Source organism: Trichechus manatus, unplaced genomic scaffold (assembly GCF_000243295.1).
Source record: "Trichechus manatus latirostris isolate Lorelei unplaced genomic scaffold, TriManLat1.0 scaffold00092, whole genome shotgun sequence".
Classification (NCBI taxonomy): Eukaryota; Metazoa; Chordata; class Mammalia; order Sirenia; family Trichechidae; genus Trichechus; species Trichechus manatus.
In genome coordinates this window covers 6,511,060-6,517,209 of record NW_004444028.1, presented here as the reverse complement: position 1 = coordinate 6,517,209, position 6,150 = coordinate 6,511,060, and positions in this window count along the sequence as shown.

Sequence of the window (6,150 nt, the reverse complement as noted above, 5' to 3'; positions counted from 1 at the left end):
TTAAGAAAAACAAATTTCAAAAGAAAACAATCAACTGTAAAGTTTTACCCCATATGTCACAAAGTGTTAAGCTCCTTACAATATAAAGAGCTCTTACAAATCAAAAACTTAAAAATCAACACCTCAGTAGAAAAAATGGGCAAAGGACATAAAGTGGCTCTTCACCCAGGAAAATCTGTAAATGCCTAATAAGCATATGAAATCCAAGGTATTAAATCTCACTGGTAATCAAATGAACAGAAATAAAATCAACATGGTATCTCTTTCTTCCTTCCTTCCCTCCTTCCTTCCTTCTTTAATCCTTCCTCACTTTCTCCTTTTTTCTTTCTTTCTTCTTTCTTTTCGTGCCTGATTATAAAGTACCCAGTATTAGAAAGACTAAGAAAACAAGTACCTTGGCTCATTGATGATGGGAATATAAATTGCTACATTACTGGAGGGAAATTTGGCAATGTACATCATAATTACAGGTGTACATATCTTTTATCACAGCAATTAATCTTGAGATAACTCCTAAAGAAATAACTGGATAACTTTCCTCGTAGTTACATAAAGGATGTTCATTGTTATGCTTAAAAGAGGGAAATAATGGAAAACACCTAAATGCCTATCAAAATGGATATAATTAAAAATTCGAAGTATTTTTATATTTGTTGACATGTAAGGATGTTCAGTATATCTTGTTAAGAAAAACACTATGGGGGGCGGGGTTTGAGGTTGTAAGCAACAGAAAATGACTGGTAACTTAAAAGAGAATGTTTGAAAGGAGGTAGAACAGATCACAGAATCAAAGGTAAAGCTGAAGAACCAGGCTGAAAAGGAGAGGAACCTGGACAGCTCCAGGGAGACAAGTAGCAGCAACTAATGGGCTATCTTGTCCAGGCACCACAATTGGGATGAGAGGTGTGTTGAAATTCCCAACTATGATTGTGGTTTCATGTATTTTTCCCTTAATTCTCTCAATTTTTGCTTTTTGTATTTTGAAGCTCTGTTATTAGGTATATACATATTTATGGTATTTATGTATACACATACATATTTTTATATCCATTTACTTTCAATCTATCTATGTCTTTACATTTAAAATATGTTCCTTGTGGACAGAATGTAGGTGAATCTTTTTTCCCTACTAATCTATTCTGACAATTACTATCTTTTAATTGGAATGTCTGTACATTAAAATTTAATGTAATTTCAAGTATGGTTGGATTTAGATTTGCTATTTGTTTTCTGCTCGTCTTCTCTTTTTGTTGTTCCTTTCTTCTTTTCAATCGAGTATTTTTTTTTTTTAGAATTCCATTGTAATATACCTGATGGTTTAAAAAGAAGTTTTGTTATAATTTTTTTTTAATATGAAAAGGCTAGTAGCCTCTTGTATATTCTTTCGTTTACGACTTTTATTTAATAGGTTAACAGGTCAATCTCCTTCATAGTATTTAAAATATCTGACCAAATTCCAAAATATATTTTTAATAACTTTTTAGCTCTAACACTTCATATGTTTTTAGTGGTTGCTCTAAGGAGTACAATATATAGTTTTAACTTTTCATAGTCTAGAGTTAATATTATACCACTTCATATATAATATAAAAATCTTGCAACTCTTTCTATACTCAGATATGCTCATTTATCCCTCACCTCATCTTTACACTATAGTTTTCATAGATATTGCATATACATTATTCACCTCACAGTACAATGTTATAATTGTTTCCTTTAAATAGTCATGTGTATTTTAAAGTAATTAGGAGGAATTGTCTTTTATATATACCCACATTTTTACAATTTTTCTTGCTCTTCATTCCTTCCTAACAATATACATTTCCATCTATTTTTTTCTACTTTTTTTGTTTCTTATTCTTCTTTTCTCTCATCTGGTTTTATTTCTTTAAATCTGAAGAACTTCCTGTGCATTTGTAGCACAGGTCTGCTGCTAACAAATTCTCTCAGTTTTCTTCTGTCTGAAGTCTTACTTTGCCTTCATTCTTAGAAGATACTTCCATTGGATAAAGAATTCTGGGTTGACAGAATTTTTTTCTCCAGCACTTTAAGAATGTCATTTTAGGTCCACAACTACCAAGGTCGCCACCGGACTGAGTCCAGTACAGCTAGATGGTGCCCGGCTACCACCACCAACTGCTCTGACCAGGATCACAACAGAGGGTTCTGACAGGGCTGGAGAAGGAGGTAGAGCATAATTCTAACTCACAAAAAAACAAAGACCAGATTTACTGGCCTAAAGGAGACTGGAGAAACCCCGAGAGTATGGCCCCCAGACACCCTTTTACCTCAGTGGTGAAGTTATCTCCAAGGTTCACCGTTCAGCCTGGGAGTGGACAGCCCCATAAAACCAAATGGGACTAATGAGGTACAGTAGTCCAGTGACAACGGCCAGAAGGCAGAAGGGGACAAGGAAGCTGGTGATAGGGAACCCAAGGCTGAGTAAGGATATTGTTGATGTGTTGTGAGATTGTTAACCATTGTCATAGGGCAACATGTGTAATAACTGTTAAATGAGAAACTATTTTGTTCTGTAAGCCTTCATCTTAAGTGAGAACAGCAGCACAATTGGAAGAGCGTAGTCAAGGTCACTGAACTGTGCATGTAGAAATTTCTGAAATGGTGTATCTTTGGCTACGTGTATTTTCACCAAAAAAAAAAAAGTTTGAGAAATTAGAGGGTTGACATGTTGTGGGGTTGTTAACCAATGTCATAAAACAATATGTGTACTACTGTTTCATGAGAAACTTTGTTCTGTAAGCCTTCACCTGAAATACAATAGAAAAGAAAAAAAAAAAGAATGTCATTTTACTGTTTTCTGCGCTCCATTGTCTCTGAAAAGAAGTCAGCAGTATTTTGAGTCATTATTCCTCTGTATGCAATTTGTAATTTTTCTCTGTCAGCTTTCAAGGTTTCCTCTTTATCTTTGGTTTTCAGAGGTGTGGTATCATGTGCCTGGGGTGGTTTTCTTTGTATTCTGTTTGCAGTTTTCTGAACTTCTTGGATCTGTAAATATATGCCTTTTACCAATTTGGAAAAGTCGTGGCCATTATTTCTTCAAATTTTTTTTTCTGCCTCATCATTTCTCTCCTCTACCTCTAAGACTCCAACTGGATGTATGTTAGATCTTTTGCTATTGTCTCATTGAGGCTCTATTTATTTTTTCTCCCCAATATTTTTCTTCTTTGTTCTTCAGTTTGGATCATTTCTATTCATCTATCTTCAAGTTCACTGGTAGTCTCCTCTGTCACATCCATTCTTCTGTTAAGCCTATCAGGTGTATATGACCCTTGTGACCAAGCTAACTCATACATCATGGTCATACATCCAGTGTAGGAAATCTTCCAGTTGCTCGGGATATCTATTCCAACAGTACCCTCAGGAATTGGAGATGAAATTATAATTTGGGTTTGGGATCCCACTGAATCTATCTTGAGATGAACTAATACCAAAATTCAAACTTCTATTTATTATCAGACATTCCTGAGTGTCTAATTCTTGTGGATGGAATGAGTATTGGTTCAGAGTTGGTATCCAATATTTCCTAATAGGCTTAGGCATTAACCTTTACCAGGGGCCAAACGGAGAATTTGGTTGAAATTTCCAGGGCTCTCCAGAACCAGCAAGAGCCAAATCAGGATTAAGTCAGCCAGGGAGGACCACTGGTCCTCTGACTCATCAAAGAGAATAACATAAGTTCATACCTTAGGGGATAAGAGTGCAATGGCTCAGAGCCCAGCACAGACACCACACAGCAAAAATGAGCAAGGGTGTGAAGTACAGGGTATAGGCCCAAACCTGCTCCCTCATCAGTACATGTCATGTATGCACCTACCCTCTCACTCCATCGATGCAGACTCCATCATGGATAGGAATAAGGGAAGAGGGAGAAAGACTGAAAGAAAGAATTGATTGAGAGCGGCTGAGTCATCTGAAAGAAATCTTTTAAAGGGAAGAGATGAGATACTATTTATTGACAAGCTCAACTAGTATAACCACACCCTAAGCTGGGTGGTGACTTCTTAGTAAGATAGGATCAGTTATAGAAGAGAATGCATCTGTGTTGAGGTGTCACGTTTGCAACTCTTGCAAACTCATTTCCATAACCACTAAGAACTTCAAGCACAGAAATGTCTATTATTGATTTTGCTTAGCTTAGGAGCAGGAGTGGGATGAAGGAAACCTTGGTGTTGAGTGAGGATAAACAAATAAATCTTAACAAACAGTGATGCTATATACAAGGACCCAAAGGAGAGTAGGAGGACTTGGAGGAAGCTCTGGTTGCTTCCAGAGGAAGGACTGAGAGGAATGGGCCAGAAGGCAGCCAAGCAGGGGCTGGAGTAGATGTTGCATTGGTCTGGGGCCTTCTAGTCATGGCTCCCAGAGATGGTAGAGGAAGGGAGAAGGAGACAGTGAAGAAGACCCCAAAGGCACTGAGTTCCTGCAGGAGAATTCAGGGTCAACAGCCACCCTCTTCCCCAGCCCCAGGCCCCGTGCTCTTGGTTACTTAGTCTCTTGGCTGCTCCCTAGGAGCCTTCAGCTTTTTGCTCCAGCTCTGGAGCATCCTGGTTGCTCGGGTTGCTCGGGGCAGAAGGGAGCTAGAGTTGAGGGAAGAGAGTCATGGGAGGAGAAAGGGAAGAGGTGTCATGGAGGAAAGCAAGGGGCTGGCAGAGCAGTACCTTTCTGTATGAATCCCAAAAGTACATCAGGCTTTGGTCCTGAGGGACAAGGAGGAAAGGAAACACTTCCTGGGGCCCAACTTTGAACAGAACATTAAAAAACTCTTTATTTTTTAGAACAGTTTTAGGTTTATAGAAAAATTGTGCACAAAGTACAGACAGTTCCCGTATATCCCCTCTCTCCCTTGCACATAGTGTTTCCTAATATCAACGTCTTGCGTTAGTGTGACATGTTTCTTACCACTGACGAGCTCCAGGCCATAGTTTACATTAGGGGTCACTCTTTGTGTTGTGTAGTTCTATGGGTTTTGACTAACGCATTATGTCAATATCATACAGAATAGTTTCACTGCCCTTAAAATGTCCTGTGCTCCATCTATTCATTCCTCCTTGCCCCTGCCCCTGGATCCCTGGCAATTATTGATTTTTTTATTGTCTCTATAGTTTTGCCTTTTTCCAGAATGTCGTATAGTTGGAATTATACACTCTGTAGCTTTTCCAAGCTGGTATTTTTCACTTGATCAGAACGTTTTTATTTTCCACTTTTTCTAGAAAGAGAGAAGGCTCAAGGATCATTTGCCACTGAATCACAGGTAGTGGTTAAAATCTGGTCACGTGATCAGGGACCTAGAAGAAGTTAAGATTAGAGGATTTATGACAAGAAAGTTTGGGGAAGAGTTAACGGCTAGAATGGGCCCAGAATATTTGTGTCTCGTGTGAATGCTCAGCAAGATGCTCCCAAGTGGAGGAGGATTTTAGTAATGGGGATCAGGGTGGCCCACTCTGTGGATGTCATTCTGCTTCCTTCCCCAGCCACTCCAGGGCAGGTTCACTGGGCTCATGGACAATGTGGCCATGGTGGCTGGTGAAGAGCTTATCTGTGGGCTTAACAAGACAGACTTTCCCTTACAAAGGGTGACATAGCTTCCCCACTCCTCGATGCCAAACAAGAAAAGTGGTAAAGAATGGTAAATGATAAGCCCAAAATATTTAAAGCTATTGTAATAGTGAATGGCTATGATAAATATTTTTCCAGTCCTCATGACACTGGACTCTGATGTATCAGATTTTAGTACCAAAGGAAGAATATGTCCACCAAGGGACACATTGACGACTTCCTTGGATTGGAAGCTGAAGCAGTCACATGGATATGTCAGGCTCCAAAGGCAAACAGGTAAAAAAGAGAGATATGGGAGCCCCGCTGGCACAGTAGTTAAGAGCTATGCCTGCTAACCAAAAGTTTGGCAGTTTGAATCCACCAGCCGCTCCTTGGAAACGCTATTGGGCATTTCTACTCTGTCCTATAGGGTTGCTATGAGTCAGAATCAACTCAATGGCAACGGGTTTGGTTTTATAGTGTTGGCCAATGGCAATGGGTTTGGTTTTATGGTGTTGGCTGCGGTAAGTGATTCTGGTTAACACTGAGAAGTAGAAGTTGCTGCTACAAAAGATGGCAGGCAGGAAGGTGTGG